The 15418-nt window shown below is 46.0% G+C and overlaps 1 protein-coding gene across 2 annotated transcripts in view; it reads left to right on the top strand.

The window, feature by feature from the left end:
* DLGAP2 (DLG associated protein 2) overlaps positions 1 to 15418 on the top strand; it is a 692077-nt gene that overhangs the window by 63207 nt on the left and 613452 nt on the right. Inside the window, exon 2 of one of the 2 annotated variants that reach the window (XR_014019175.1) lies at positions 13666 to 13764. The exons of the other annotated variant lie outside the window; for it this stretch is intronic. The gene's annotated coding sequence lies outside the window, so the exon portion shown is untranslated. The remainder of the gene's footprint in view (positions 1 to 13665; positions 13765 to 15418) is intronic. 2 annotated transcript variants of the gene reach the window in all.

Raw genomic sequence — 15418 nt, 5'->3', positions numbered from 1 at the left:
CAGAACCCGTGGCTTTCTGACTTTTGTCACCCAAGAATAGTTTTATTTATCTTGAAAAAAACCCACAGGGCTCATATAGTATGTATTTTTGATTGCTTCTTTCATCCAGTATAATGTTTTTGAAATTCATTCATATTGTTGCCTGTATCCGTGATCACTTTTATTGTGACTAGCATTCCAGGGAATGAATTCGGAAGGTGCCACGGTTTGTCCCTCTTGCATTTGATGGACGCTTGGACGTTTTGTGGTCCTTGTGAAAAGGACTAGTGTGAATCTTTCTGTGGACATATGTTTTATTTCTCTTGGGTAAATACCTAGGAATGGATGTAAAAAGTTTCACTTCTTTAAGAAATTGGCAAGTGGCCCTGGGTTGTGGGGGTACTCTTTTGTATCCCCTCCAATGGTGTAGAGAGGAACGGGTGCCCTGAATGCTCACCAACACTTAGGGATGTTAGTCTTTTCTGTTTTACCATTCTGGAGGGTGCTTTGTGTTTTTATAAGGTTGTTTGTATGTTGGCCTCTTGTTCTTAGCTCCTGGACCTCACAAATAAGGATTGATTCTTGCTTTTCTGTGGTCTCCATCACTACCCTTGTGTTAGTGGACTGACCAAGTGTGCAGGGAATGCTGAACAGGTGACAGATGCTGTATCCTGGGACCCTGAAAGCAAATGTTGATTGATGTTTCCCTGGAGGGTTATTTTGAGTTATGCCTTGGAATTCAGGTATCTGGAGGCAGATTGATGTGAGCCGCGGTGAAGAGCTTCCTGGAGGCTATACCTCATCACTCCCTGTGTCTCACCCCCATGTGCTAAGGTTAAGTAATAACTTGTTCTGAGCTACAGGGTTTCTTCCCAAGAATGCCAGAGTCCTCTGGGGTTTTATTAAGGAGTAATAAAAATAGGGTGTGGGTATGGGAAACCTCTGTCCCTCTCTCCGCCTCAGCCCTACTAAGCATCTTGCGTTCTTGCTCTCAGTCCACCGAGTGAGTGTGCGTATGAAGTTTGGCGTGTTTACCGTGTGTGCTCGACCTGCAGGGGCTGAGGAGGGGGACAGATGATGCTGGCGTTAGGGGTGACTATGAAGAAGAGTCAGGTACATCTGACGTTAGCTAAGAGCTGAAAAAAGGAGTGGGAGTGGGCGAGTTTAGCCTGTTTCGATTTGTTTGGGGACTGGCGGCTTGCAACTAATAATGCGCTCTCCTTTGCCAGTAAAGCACACCAAGCAGTCAGTGTTCACTGTGGACTCACTGTGCACGTGGAAAGGGCTGGAGTATGAGCACTGGCTGCTTAGAGCAATGGTGTGAGTGTGTACCAGCCTTGATGGAAGCTGCTGTGTCTAGTCAGCTTTCTTTGCTTCTGTGACTGAAGAACCCAACCTGCATAATAGTAGAGGAGGAAGAGTGATTTGAGGGCTGACAGTTTTCAAAGGTTTCTATCCATAGACAGCCAGCTCCATTCTTCAGGGCTCCAAGTGATACAGAACGGAAGAGGGTGGCAGAGGAAAGTGGCTTACATGGTGATCAGAAAGCAGAGAGAGTGAGTCTCCACTTGCCAAGTACAATCTAGACCTCAAAGCCCTGCCCTGATTCCCACCTCCTCCAGCCGGTGCGCACCCTACACTTCAGCTACCACTCAATTAATCCCAGCCAGAAGATTAATTCACTGACTAGGCTAAGACCCTCAAAACCCAGTCACTTTTCCTCTGAACCCTCTTGCATTGTCTCACACATGAGCTGTTGAGGGACACCTCACATGCGCCATGACTCGGCTCAGACAAAGCACACTGAAAATTTGCACTTCTGGGTGTCATTCTTAACCCTTTAAAACAGGCACACATTCTAAAGTAAACTACTGTAAACCGCTGCTTGTGTCCCCTGCTCTAGTCACATCTGCACGATGGCCAAACCAAGTCTTGGAGATGCAGTTCTGTGTGCTCAGGTTGGAGACAACTCAGAGCTTCCAAACCCATGAGCACTTTCATGGCAAAGCTTTTCAACTTCCTGTATCGACCTGGACATGGTGGTGCACAATTGTAAATCCAGTGACTTGGAAGACTGAGGCAGGAGGATCCCAAGTTTGAGGCCACATCTTTGCAAGGCTTTCAGCAACTTAGTGAAACCCTGTCTCAAATAGAAAATAAAAAGGACTGAGGATGTAGCTCAGTGGTAAAGTGCCCCTTGGTTCAATTCTCAGTACCAGATTTTTAAAAAGAAATAAATATACCTGCCTTAAGTATGTTTTAAAGATACCCAGAGATGGTGGTGTTCTTAACGATGAGAAGGCAGTACGTTGCAGAGCTGAGGATTCAGTGTACCCTGCGTGGGGAGTTAGGGCATGGACTGTGTGTATAGTGTGTGTTTAGATGATCATACAAGCAGATGGCATGTGGACACTGTCCAGGGACCCAGACACAGACCCAAGCCATGGGGCAACCTTGCCTGTGAAGATGGAGGCCTTCACCCCCAGCTGGGTGTGTCTTGCACCCTGCAGCCTTGGAAACTGAGGTCAGCCAGACAGCTGGCCTCTTTAATGCCCTTCCCGGCTTGGTTGTGTGGTGGCAACTCAGATACCAGCACTGACACATGTGCAGTTTCTTTGGCACTGATGTCATGTTCAACTCTGTGATGAAGACTATGGAAGGACCGAACTCAGCCAGCCTCAGAGCTTAGTTCCGAAGGGTTCCCTTCCACCTTGCTGTTATGTGCCTGGCAAGAGTCGTTGGACATTTCCCAGAGTCACTGTCCCTTCCATGGTATTTTACTACCAGAGATGGAGGATGTCTGTTTTATGTCTTTGGCCATTTGGAAGGGCACAGACCATCATGACATCTAAGATCTTTCCAGCCTTCACCCTGAGACACATGAGCAGGGAGCCACATGCAACAGTGCAGAGGAGATGCTGTGGCAGCAACAGGCACTGTGTTTCTCCAGGTGTACTGCGTTGTCCAGATGTGCTGCATCTGGGTGTGCAGTGTTGTCCAGGTGTGCTGCGTTGTCCAGATGTGCTGCGTCTGGGTGTGCAGTGTTGTCCAGGTGTGCTGCGTTGTCCAGATGTGCTGCATCTGGGTGTGCTGCGTTGTCCAGATGTGCTGCGTTGTCCAGATGTGCTGCGTCTGGGTGTGCAGTGTTGTCCTGGTGTGCTGCGTTGTCCAGATGTGCTGCGTCTGGGTGTGCAGTGTTGTCCAAGTGTGCTGCGTTGTCCAGATGTGCTGCATCTCGGTGTACAGTGTTGTCCAGGTGTGCTGCGTTGTCCAGATGTGCTGCATCTGGGTGTGCAGTGTTGTCCAGGTGTGCTGCGTTGTCCAGATGTGCTTCGTCTGGGTGTGCAGTGTTGTCCAGGTGTGCTGCGTTGTCCAGATGTGCTGCATCTGGGTGTGCAGTGTTGTCCAGGTGTGCTGCGTTGTCCAGATGTGCTGCGTCTGGGTGTGCAGTGTTTCTCCAGGTGTGCTGCGTTGTCCAGATGTGCTGCGTCTGGGTGTGCAGTGTTGTCCAGGTGTGCTGCGTTGTCCAGATGTGCTGCATCTGGGTGTGCAGTGTTGTCCAGGTGTGCTGCGTTGTCCAGATGTGCTGCATCTCGGTGTACAGTGTTGTCCAGGTGTGCTGCGTTGTCCAGATGTGCTGCGTCTGGGTGTGCAGTGTTGTCCAGGTGTGCTGCGTTGTCCAGATGTGCTTCGTCTGGGTGTGCAGTGTTGTCCAGGTGTGCTGCGTTGTCCAGATGTGCTGCATCTGGGTGTGCAGTGTTGTCCAGGTGTGCTGCGTTGTCCAGATGTGCTGCGTCTGGGTGTGCAGTGTTTCTCCAGGTGTGCTGCGTTGTCCAGATGTGCTGCGTCTGGGTGTGCAGTGTTGTCCAGGTGTGCTGCGTTGTCCAGATGTGCTGCATCTGGGTGTGCAGTGTTGTCCAGGTGTGCTGCGTTGTCCAGATGTGCTGCGTCTGGGTGTGCAGTGTTGTCCTGGTGTGCTGCATTGTCCAGATGTGCTTCGTCTGGGTGTGCAGTGTTGTCCAGGTGTGCTGCATTGTCCAGATGTGCTGCGTCTGGGTGTGCAGTGTTGTCCAGGTGTGCTGCGTTGTCCAGATGTATTTGGCCATGGATCATCATACCTTGGGGCTGCCTGTCGGGAGCAGTTCCTAGAAGCCTGTTTCAGTTTAGTAGTTCTAAGATTTTAAAGGCTGTGCTTCCTCTTCATCTTACTAGGGCTGAGACTCTCGTGAGTCACTCCCAGATCAACCTCCAGCATGGTCACCAATAAGCTGGCTCTCCTTGCAAGCCCAACTGCTCGTGGCAGTAGCTGACCCCGATGTTACTGCTCTGTCTCCAGGTCTTGCCAGGTGGCAGAAGAAACAGTAGCATACCACAGTTCGTGCTGTCATTTCCAAATTGTGCTCATTCGAGGAAATGAGCACTGGCTTGACTGCATGAGAACATGTGGAGAAAGTTAATTATTCTTTTTCTCCCAAGATATTTGAAACTTACTTAGGTTTTTTTTTTTTTCATTCCAATTCTGCTTATGCCACCAAAAGAGCCCTGGTTCTACCAGCTCATCCTCCTTTTTCTTTCTTTCTTTTTTTTTTTAAAGAGAGAGAGAGAGAGAGAGAGAGAGAGAGAGAGAGAGAGAGAGAGAGAGAGAGAGAGAGAGAGAATGAGAATTTTTTAATATTTAGTTTTTAGTTTTCGGTGGACACAACATCTTTGTTTGTATGGTGGAGCCTTAGGACTCTCAGGTGCCTGGTAACAGTCACCATGATAGAATTGTACCTGGCTTGCTCCCCCAAGCAAGCTGTTGGTGTTAAGGGGAGTTGCTTTTCTCCCTTTCATCATGCCAGGAAGAGTAAAGGCGGGTTCCGTAGCAGCGGGGATTTGAGAAAGGGCAACTCCTCTGGCCTCCCTGCTCTTCCCCAAGCTCTTACATTTCTTCTCTTCCGGCAGGGCAGGTTTTTGTCCTGGGAGGCCATTCCTAAGTGGCCTCTTCCCGGAACTGCTCACAGCTGTGGCTGTTACACCGTGTGTCTCCCAGACTTTCACCTCTCTGGGGACCTCCAGCACACACTAGCCCAGATGGTGCCCACTTGCCATGGATTGTGTTTGGGAATGTCCTTAGTGTTAGCTGTTTTGAGCGTCAAGTGGCCTGTGGTTTTTAAGCCTATAGAAGAACTGAGCTGTGCTACACAGCTGTAGTGCCTAGTGTTCTATGGACCACAGGCTAAGTTTGTTCAAATGTGGGTCAGGCTGGAACATAACCAACACTTACAATTTTGCTTCTAGGGAAGATGAGACCAATAGGGAATTCAGCTTGGTTGTTAGTGTTCCCTGCTAGTCCTCTGTGTGCCAAGACCATTTGGAAACCCCTTGAAGGTTGGGCATTTTGGAGCCTTAGGACTTTCAGGTGCCTGGTAATGTCACCATGATAGAATTGTACCTGGCTTGATTCTTTAGGACGTACTTGGTTCTGGTGGCAGACACTCTACTCATTGTGGTTCACAAACATAGAGGGGGCTTTTAGGGTCTTGTAGTTGGAAGCAGGGCCTGAGGCTCAAATGATGTCCTGGGGCTGGGGTCTCCGGCTCCATCTTGTTTCCTGCTCCAGGATGTTGAGGCTGCCTCTCTGGTGATCTGCTTCTTGGTTTCTAATGGGGTGGGGGTGAGAGTGGTACCTGTGGCAGCTGCAGCCCATGCTGCCCGCACAGTCACTCTAGTCCTTCTAGCAAGAGCCATGCTGACCACTGTTCTTGGAGGAGAAGTGACCCATCACTGAACTGGTCTCCAGGGCCCGAGGGCAGTCTGCATTGAGGCCCAGTGAGGATCTCTGCAGTTCTCAAGGGTGCAGAGGGAGGCAGTCCCCAAAGGGCGACTGAGGAAGAGGCCTCCATGCTCTGAGGCAGGGTGCATGGGCTTGTGTAATATTACTTTAGCTGCATAGTTGTGTCCTAAGGTTCATGCTACAATTTTTGGAGCACATGTCTGCAAGTCAGACCTCTGCCTTCTTTCCCTTACTTGCTTTTTACACAGTTCACAGAAATCATGATTGAGCATGGTGGAGCCTTAGAACTCTCAGGTGCCAGGTAGCAGTCACCATGATAGAATCGTACCTGGCTTGATTCTTTAGGACGATTGATTGAACAGCTTTATTTCCCATGACTATGTGGAGAGAAACAGCAGATTTTCCTGCTCAGTCACAATTTAAAATATAGCTCAATCTTCTTAGTTAAGAGGTTCTACAAGTTAGAAAATAATACATAAAGAATAAATATTACACTATTGTCATTGAAGATGACAGAGACAGGAATGAATGGACTGGAAGAGAAGACAGGTACACAGCTGATGGTTGAGATGTGTGAACTCTGGTTTTTCCCTGAGGTGGAAGCCTCGAATCCCAGGGCGTGTACAGAGAACCTCGGGTCACCTCCTGTAGATGGAGACTCAGGAGTTCTGGCTCAAAGAACTTCCAGCTTGTTCAGAGGGCAGAGCCCCCACAGGCTTCTTGTTTGAGCTTTGCTTCCCCCGTGAGGATCTCTGGTGGCCTGGGCGCCCCTGGGCGCCCCTGGGAGCAGGGCTGTGCAGTGTCCTTCTCTGCTAAGGGCTTTGCTCTTCTCTGGCCAGGGCTAAGGAAGACTCTTGTCTCCATTCATCCATTTAAATCTCTGCCACCCTCACCCCTACCCCATTAGAAGCTCAAGCAGTAGATTACCGACACGGTCTCCATCTCTGTGTATTCTCTGTTGGCCATTTTCCCCGTGAACTAAGGGCTTGCTCTCCCTCCCTCTCTCCCTCTCAGCTTTTGAGTGCTCTTTCTTGTAGATGTGATATCTTAGGTGCTCTCTTTGCCTTTTTATACACTGCTACCTAGCTTAAAGTAGTTACTTGACAGTGTGGCATTGGTGAAAAAGCAAAATTATAGCTGAAATGTCTTTTTTTAATAAGTGAAAAGCTGCTGATAGGCGTCAACTTGGCTGGAATTAATAGCAATGGAGTGAACTTTTCCCTCAGTGAGAGAAGTGTGAGGACTGGCTGTTCACTCTCCCCTGATTCTGCAGGTGAGGCAGGAGTGCTGTTTATGACGGCAGGCACTGGGCCTGCCGGTCTCTTTGGGTGTGGTTGTTTGTGCATCTGCCTTTCCAGGTGTGTGGCTCATGAGGTCTGGGTGAGGTCCTTGGACCTGGGACTGAGACTGCTGCTGACAATTTGTGCGGAAACTTCCTCCCCATGGGTCAGTCTGTCATTGAACTGGGGCTTGAGCTTGATTTACTTCCAGGCCCTTTTTAGCGACCTTTCATGACCTGCAAGAGGGCTCCATGTGTCAGGTCCCCTTGTAGTCTTCTCTTGGGAACGTGCACCTCACCCCAGGACTCGCAGGCTGGTGACTGTCTGCATTTCCAATCTTTGCAGGCCTCTTCTGGCTTTTAATTCCTCCAGTTTTACTGATTCTTCACAACATTTGACAATTTAATATTGCTCAAATGCATTTTATATGGAAATGCTATTTATTATCTTTTTAGTCATTAGTTAAAATATTAAGCAAAATATGGAGAAGTTTATCTGGTACACATCATTACACATCTGTGCTAATGGCAATACCAGAATTATGAAACAATTGCAGATAGGAAGCTGTAAATGCCTGATCCTCTGGTAATTGGGTTTCACATATAGCCCATCACCACTTTTTGAAGTACATTCTGTAAAGGAAACTTTATTGCCCTGAAAATTGTTTTTTTATGATCCTTGATTATGCCACAGTGCAAGTTTTCCTAACTTTTATTGAGTTCTAATGCTATTTTTCAATAGGATAATCAACTATAAAAAGGAAGAACAGCAGCTCCTAGTGATCTGTGGCTTAATTCCTTTGTATTATTGTGGTGTTCTTCCCACCAGGTTGTGTGCGGAGCCCAGTTCCCGTCTGGGTGCTTCCCTGTCAGTGGTGTAGCTGTGCGTCCTAGGGCCCCTAGGACCCTGTGTTGGAAGTAACAGGTGAGGTCATCTTTGCCAAAGCTGACTTCCAGAGGCAGCCGTGAGTGAGGTCTCCGGCTGAAACACCTGTGGAATAGAAGAGCTTTGCAGAGACGTGACACTACCTGGTAGACCCTGTGGTGGCCTCCCAGGCTTCGTGGTTTGGTGCAGCTTCTCAGTTTCCATGGATGGTCCACAGCTGTGCCACCGTGTCCCCTGCAGGTGGAGGAAGATGTCTGCGTGATCTGCGGTGGGGCATGTGACCTAGTCCATGCCTTGAAACTGGAAGTACCTCTGGGAAAGAGGTCTCCTCTTCAGGAATATGAGTCCCAGCCAGCCCTTATGCCATTGTGAGTTGAAATAAAAATTTGGATGAAGCCTCAGTCTGAGGGGGGGAGGTGGAAACAAACCAGGCAGATCACTGAGTCACAGAATAAACTGACCATGGGGTTCTGGACTTAGTAGTCCTGTGAGCCTGTAAATGGCCTTAATGTTAAGCAGGAGAGTTGATTTTTTCATTACTTATCAGCTAGCGTAATGTAATTGCACTGGGGTTCCTGAGGGTCACAAGGTGGTGGCTTCCAGATGTCTACCAAAATCTGCACCAGTCAAGATTCTCTGGTGAAGGGGGGTCAGGGGCCAGCAGGATGCATATCTATTCCTGTATCTCTGTTGATAAATTTTTTATGAAGAAATGGTTACTGTGATCCCACATGCCAGAAGTCTGAAATCTGCAGGGTGGGTGCCCAGGAGACCCAGGGAAAAGTTGATGTTGGAGTCTGAAAGCCACTTGTAGGTGAAAACCCCAGCCTTCCATGTGGCCTCACGCCAGAGGAAGGTGTGTGCTCCTCCGGGATATGCCATTTGAACGCCCAGGAGGAGGGGAGAGGACTGGCTTTGGTGGCTGTGGTCCACGGAAGCCTCTGCCTTCTGGGATCCTGCACCACATCTGCTGCTCCAGTGGGTCAGCGATCCAGCCAGCGGTTCTTCCCACAGGGAAGAACTCATGTAAAAATGAGTTCCACTCTCAGAGGCTGAGGAGAGTGACCCACTCAGTGTGGAGAAACCATGCTGTGCATTAGAGAGGGTGGTGTGTGGAATGATTTATGTTGCTGAGAGTGAGATGCCTGTGACACTTCAATTAACTCTATGATTATAGAGTAGCATGTTGTAAACTAATCAGATAGAAACCAGGGAATTAAATCGACCACAGGTCCTAGCCTTGGTGTGCTAAGGAGCTTTGATAAGGAGGGGATGACAGATTAGCAATCAGAAGTTTGAAGAAGCTAAGTTTTTAAAAGTCATTGAAAAATCAGATTAAAATTATGATGTTCAGTTTTGGAGTTCAGGGAAAACTGAATTGAAGGCCCACTAGTAACATACTAATACAGCTGTGGCAGCTCCCATCCTGAATGTGTCGATGCAGGGTAGTAGTGCTTCCGAAAGCCTGTCTGTGTGCTTATACCTATATCAGGGAATCTCTTTTTCTCAAAATGTAGGTGCTCCTGTGAAACAAGGACCTCTAATGTGGTTCCTGGGAAACTAGAATCACTTGTCTCAGTTCTTCGGTGTACACAGATGCCCAATATTCAGGCAAATGCCTTCAGACTGCAGGAACCCCAGGGAATAAGAATTAGAAGAATTCTATCAAAACCTTAAATAATCTGTTGGAGTTTTTGCAAGATATTTGAAAATCAAGATGAAATGATGGGTTTTCTTGATGAATATAAACGATACAAGCTGATTTAAAACTGAAGGTGGAAAACTTGAATGGACCAGTAACTGTGGATAAAAGTGATCATAGATCTGTCTTGACAAAAGGCACTGGCCAGATATTTTAAAGGCAGGAGCTGATAGTTTTATGTTAATCCAAACCATCCCAGAATGGATGAACATCACTCTCTTTTAATGATTGATTCCCAGACTTGGTAAAAATAGCAGAAAAAGGCTCATCTTAAGAATTTAGATATCAATTTCCTAATGAAATATGAGCAAACTGAATCCAGGCAGATGTGAAATATGAGCCTGTGGGTTTGCTCCATCGGTGCAATATCATTTTGACAGTAGTGTCCCTGTTGCGGCAGTGTGTGCAGGGAGCATGTCAGGGTGGAACAGACACCCACGGTTATGTCGGTGGGTACTGCAGACCTTGAAGCAGAACAGCAGCCACTTCTGATATCATTCTGGGGACAGAGGCTCTGTGGGAAGTGCCTTTGACATGCACGAGCATACAGTGAGGAGCTCTGCAACAAACGTGCAGTAATTGGGAAATGCCAGAACAACTGTTACTCCACATCATTCCAGTTCATGTATTATTTTGGGAAAACATGAGGTAGGGTATTGGAAATCAAAATACTTATTTTCAGTGGAAGAGAAAGAGACTATACAAAATCTACTTGATAAACCAGATCATTCCTAACACAAGATCAGCAAAATCACTACGTGTATTGTGTGTGCTAAAGTCATGTAGAAATGAGTTCCATTCTCAGAGACAAGCCCCACAAAATACCTTGGAATGCATAAGGTTTGTAGGAACAAAGCCATGAGGGAATCCTTGGAAAAGAGGCACACAGCACTTGGTATGGTGAGGCATGTGAAGTCCACTGAGGGGAGCATGTGTGTGCCCATGTGTGTGTGTGCATACAAGTATATGATATGTGTGCATGCATGTATTTGTGTCTGTGTGTGTCTCTGTACATGTGTTCATTCATGTGTATCTATGTGTTTGTGTTTAGGTATTTGTGCATGTGTCTGTATGTCTACATGTAAGTATTTGTGCATGCCTGTTTTTGTACATGAATGCCTGCATTTGTGCATGTGTGTCTCTGTATGTGTGTTCACATGTGTGTGTGTGTTGACTGAATACTTCCCAGAAGAAATCTTTCTTATTTGAAGCAACCATAAAGGCAGAAAAAGGGAGTTGATTAAAGGGTGATAAAGTTAACATGCAAGAATAAAATTCATACTGTTGTCCCGGGAAGAGTTTTGAAGAGACTCTGAATTGTAGGTTGCTGGGTACTGGGAGACACTAGTGCTGCAGGAGGCTCATCAGTGTGTACACAAATGCTGTATATGGGAAGCATTTTCAAGTTTGGAAAATCTGGACTCCAGTAAATCTGGGATAACTGGTTATCCATTGGAAAAAAAATAAAATTAATTTTCATTTCATAGCTCAACATTTTAAAAATATTAAGTTTAAAAAATTAGCATGATATTCTTTTTTATTCTTTATTAGAGTTATATTTATTTGTTGTAGAAAGCTTCAGATATGTGGAAATTGGAAACAAGAAATCAGAACATCCACAGTTTCATACACAACCTTCAATAATCATTATCAACCTTTTGGTGCAAGTTTCTTTTTTCACATAATTCACTTTATTTTTTAAGCATCTATAAGATAACTTTGGGGAATTTTGTACAGTAATTTTTTCTATAGATATTTTGACATCATCTTTTCCCAATGGTATTAAAGACTTTTGGTAAACATTTTTAATGGTTAAATAATAGTCAGTTATTAAAGGAACATAATTTAGTAATTAATCTTCAATTTAGGTTATTCATACTATTTGACTACTGAATAGCTTTGAGCTTAAAAGTTTCTCAGGATGGAGTCTCTGAAGTAGGTTTACTGAGTCAAAGTATATGAATGTTTCAGAGCTCTTGCAAGATACTTTTGAACACCATGCATTTTGCATTTTGCATTCAGCTTTATCTTCTCAGCGTGTTTCATTAGCCTTTCCTCACACATACTACAGGCTCCTGTGCTTTTTAATTAATTAATTAATTAATTTGGTTTTATTATTGGTTGTTCAAAACATTACAAAGCTCTTGACATATCATATTTCATACATTTGATTCAAGTGGGTTATGAACTCCCATTTTTACCCCGTATACAGATTGCAGAATCACATCGGTTACACATCCACGTTTTTACATATTGCCATACTAGTGACTGTTGTTAAATTGTAGAATTGGGAAGATCTTTTTAACCTATGAAATTATTAATGAAGTCATTGGTAGGTTTAAACATAAACATTAAACCCTTCTAAATTGTTGTGGGACTCTTCAGGCATTTAGCAGATGAGGGGAAAACTGAAGACATTTGCACCTGATGGATGGTGGAGAGCTCTGGCATCTATGAAGAGATCCCAGGTAGTAATGAAAAATGGGCCCCGAAAAGAAAAAACTAAGAAGCACGGTTTACTCAGAAATACAGTTGCTCAGTGCACGAAAAGATCCTCAGACTCTGTGAAAGCAATAGGAAGCTTCCTTTGTCCACCAGAGGCAAAAGCACAGATTGGTAGTATGTGACAGTGTAAATTGAGACAGATACCTTGGCAGCAGATCAGATTAATAATGTGCATATTCTCTGACTCAATAATTCTGCTTCTAGGAGTATATTCTTATAGACTCGAGGAGCTTGCAAAACTGTCCTCACTGTGCCAAGTAAATTGGGGAAACTGGAAACATCCCAGGGCCCAACAGTGCAGGACTGGTAGGGTCCATGGTGATTCCTTTAAGTAGTTCTGTGTACACTGATGGGAGAAATGTGGACGCAACAAGTGAACTAAGTGGGTTGGGCAGAGTGTCTGATCTGGAGGGTAGGCGGCTTTATCTGTGGGCACCTGCATTGGATTTGAGTCTGTGATTTAGATGGGAGACTACAGCAGACTGGCTGACTGGTTATAAGAAGCAAGTGGTGGACTCTTACTTTGTATATCACGTTATGATGATTACTTCACAAATGTGCTTGCTAAGATAAAAAGCTAGCATTCTTTCAAATGTGGTTGCACATTTGAAAGTAACTCCTCAGCATTCAGCAACCTGACATCCAACTGATGCTTGTTCAAAGAATTTGGTGACAGAACACAACTTTCATAAGACATTACACGCTACAGTATACTACCCAGCACTCATGAACTTCTGTAAAAATTGGTACAGGGTGGTAGTGGTTTTTCAGGGCCACATGAAGTCTGTGTGGGAGAGTGTTTGTGATCATAGGAGCTGAACTTGGAACAGGGGCAGTGTGTCTCTAGTATGCTGTTGTCAACATGCTGATCTCCTCATGAAACCAGTGTTCCTATTTTATCTAATCAGGTTTTGGAGAAATAATAATTTCATATATTAGCCTTAAATGAAAATCTAAGCAGAGAATTTGATAATTATTGAAAGATATGCATTAGCACCTCTTGAAATTGGTACTACCCTCAGTGTACTCTAGGTCTATAACTCTATTCCCCACAACTTTTTCCTGGAAAGAAAATAATCAGCCATTATTCCTTGGCTCCTGTTTTTCAGAGTTGGCCTGTTTCTTTGCTGAGCCAGCCTACGCACACAAACATTGTTTCATCATCTGGTTGTGTAAGGAATTATAACTCCTGATTTAAAGTATGGTTTCACTGTTTCTCTCTGATTTAATATTTTGGAGTTGCTAACCCTGTTTATCATTGTGTCAAACCCCGCTTTAAAATTGAGATAGTACTTTTCATAATATGCATATTATAAGCACTTAGTGCACAATTCTGAGGTTGTACTTAAAAATACTTGATGTTACTTTTATGCGGGGTTCTCTGTGCCTGTCTAGTTCTTGCTATATTGCTGTTCTCAGGTGATCTAACTATTGCTTAGTCTCATGTGTTCTTTGTACAATCCATGTTTTTTCTCCATGGGGGAGGTTATTGACCCTTTTTATCACATTTTCCCCATTTCTATCCATCCTCATCATAGGCTTTCCTGCCACCCGAGGCTCAGCCGTAGCACTGCACATCCCATTCCAACGGTGACTCCCTCTGCTGCACCCAGCCCAGCACGATGGGGACGGCTCAGGTACTGTGTGATCCAGCTGCTCTTGCTCCCTGTATTTGTTCTTTGGGGTGCTCATGCTCAAGCATTTCCTCATGTGATGGGGCTCTCTGCCCCAGGTGGGGGTACTGGGACAATGCCCACAGTTCAGCCGCCAGAGGGCCCATGGGTGGCTGGAGAGGGGTCAGTGGGCTGAACGTCGATGTGAGGAGGCAACTGCTCTAATGAGCAGGCCACGCATGCATGAAGGCCATCCAGGGCTGTAGGCAGATACTTTTCCAGTCAGATAGAGGCGGGTGTAAACTTGGAAATGCAGCGTCTGTTTTTATATGTAGCTGAGAAGCAATGAAGGCATCATGGTGATCGAGGTCCACCTGAGGTGTTGGCTGGCTGTTGAGTGTGCCCAGCGGAGCCCACCCAGGCATGAGGATGTGACTGAGCTAAGTGCCCAGCCTCACAGCTGAGCTTTCCTAATGGCGGGCTGGCTGTTGATGTGATTTCAAAGCTGTCTCGTGGAATCTGGATGCTGTGGCTCCACTGTTAGGTGCAGGGGGGAAAATCTGCACCCACAGAGCTGAGACCTGGTGAGATATGGTGAGTAGGATATAAGCTTCACTGTGCAGACCTTTCCCGTTCTCTTCCCTGATACCACCATGGAAGCATCCAAATCCTGAGGCCCTCCCGGGAACACAGGGGCTCCAGTACCAGCAGGCCCCGCTCATCTGAGCGTACCCAAGTCCTGGGTGCTCCTGAGAGCACAGAGCTGCGACAAGTGTTTGAGAGCAAGGTTATGGCATTTACCCCTCCTGGTGCCAGTGTTTTGTTTTTGCTTCCTAGAAAGAGGTGTTTCATTTGTCTTGTGGAAAGGAAGTGGGTATTATGCAAAATATGTTGTTATTTCTTACTTCAGAAAAGATCTGATAAAAATTGTCCAAATTTCACAGGGATGCTTGTAGCCGCGGCTGCCTGTGATCTTTCTCCAGTCTCTTTTCTTTTGTCTCACTCAATGGCAGCTTGAAGCTCTTGTACAGGGTTCTAGAACTTTCTTAATGATTTGATAGGCTCAGAAGATAGTGTTGATCTCCTGCTGTTGCACAAGGTCACTTGGGCAGGAAATGCTGCTCTTTTGCTGGGACCTCAGGAGTTTGTGAAGGGTTTTGGAGGGGAGGGGATATAAGACAGTTTTTTTTTTTTTTTCCTCCTCTTACTATCTGTTTTCTCTTTGATTCAGCAGAGACAAGCAAGCTCTTCAGTAAATACCCTGCATCTGGCAAGGGGCAGTTACATATTTGTTCAAGGAATTTGGATTCTTGATTGGAACTCTGGGTCATTTAAGCTCATCTGTTAAAAAGGATAGAGGGCACTGTGTTAGCCTTCTGACAGGCCCGGGTGAAGCATTCCCACCCCTCAGCCCCTGCAGGGCAGGCCCAACAGGACAGAAGGCCTGTGATGGTGGCAGGGCCCTCCTTCGTGCTTGCTGCTATGCAGGGCTATTGGGTGGCAGGATGTGGGGGTTGGGGTGGGGAGAGTAGGGGACTGTTCCTGTTCTAACTGTCAGGGGTGTTGGAAAAATCTTTTGTCTTGTTCAGACTGTTTTATGTTCTGGGTAGGGTCACTGGCTACACAGGGAGCTGTCACGTGTAGGGAGGTGGTTCAGAAGTGTGGGGTGGCCACAGCA

Source organism: Spermophilus citellus (assembly GCF_964194105.1).
Source record: "Spermophilus citellus genome assembly, chromosome: 16".
Lineage (NCBI taxonomy): Eukaryota > Metazoa > Chordata > Mammalia > Rodentia > Sciuridae > Spermophilus > Spermophilus citellus.
This window is presented reverse-complemented; position numbering and strand designations above follow the sequence as displayed.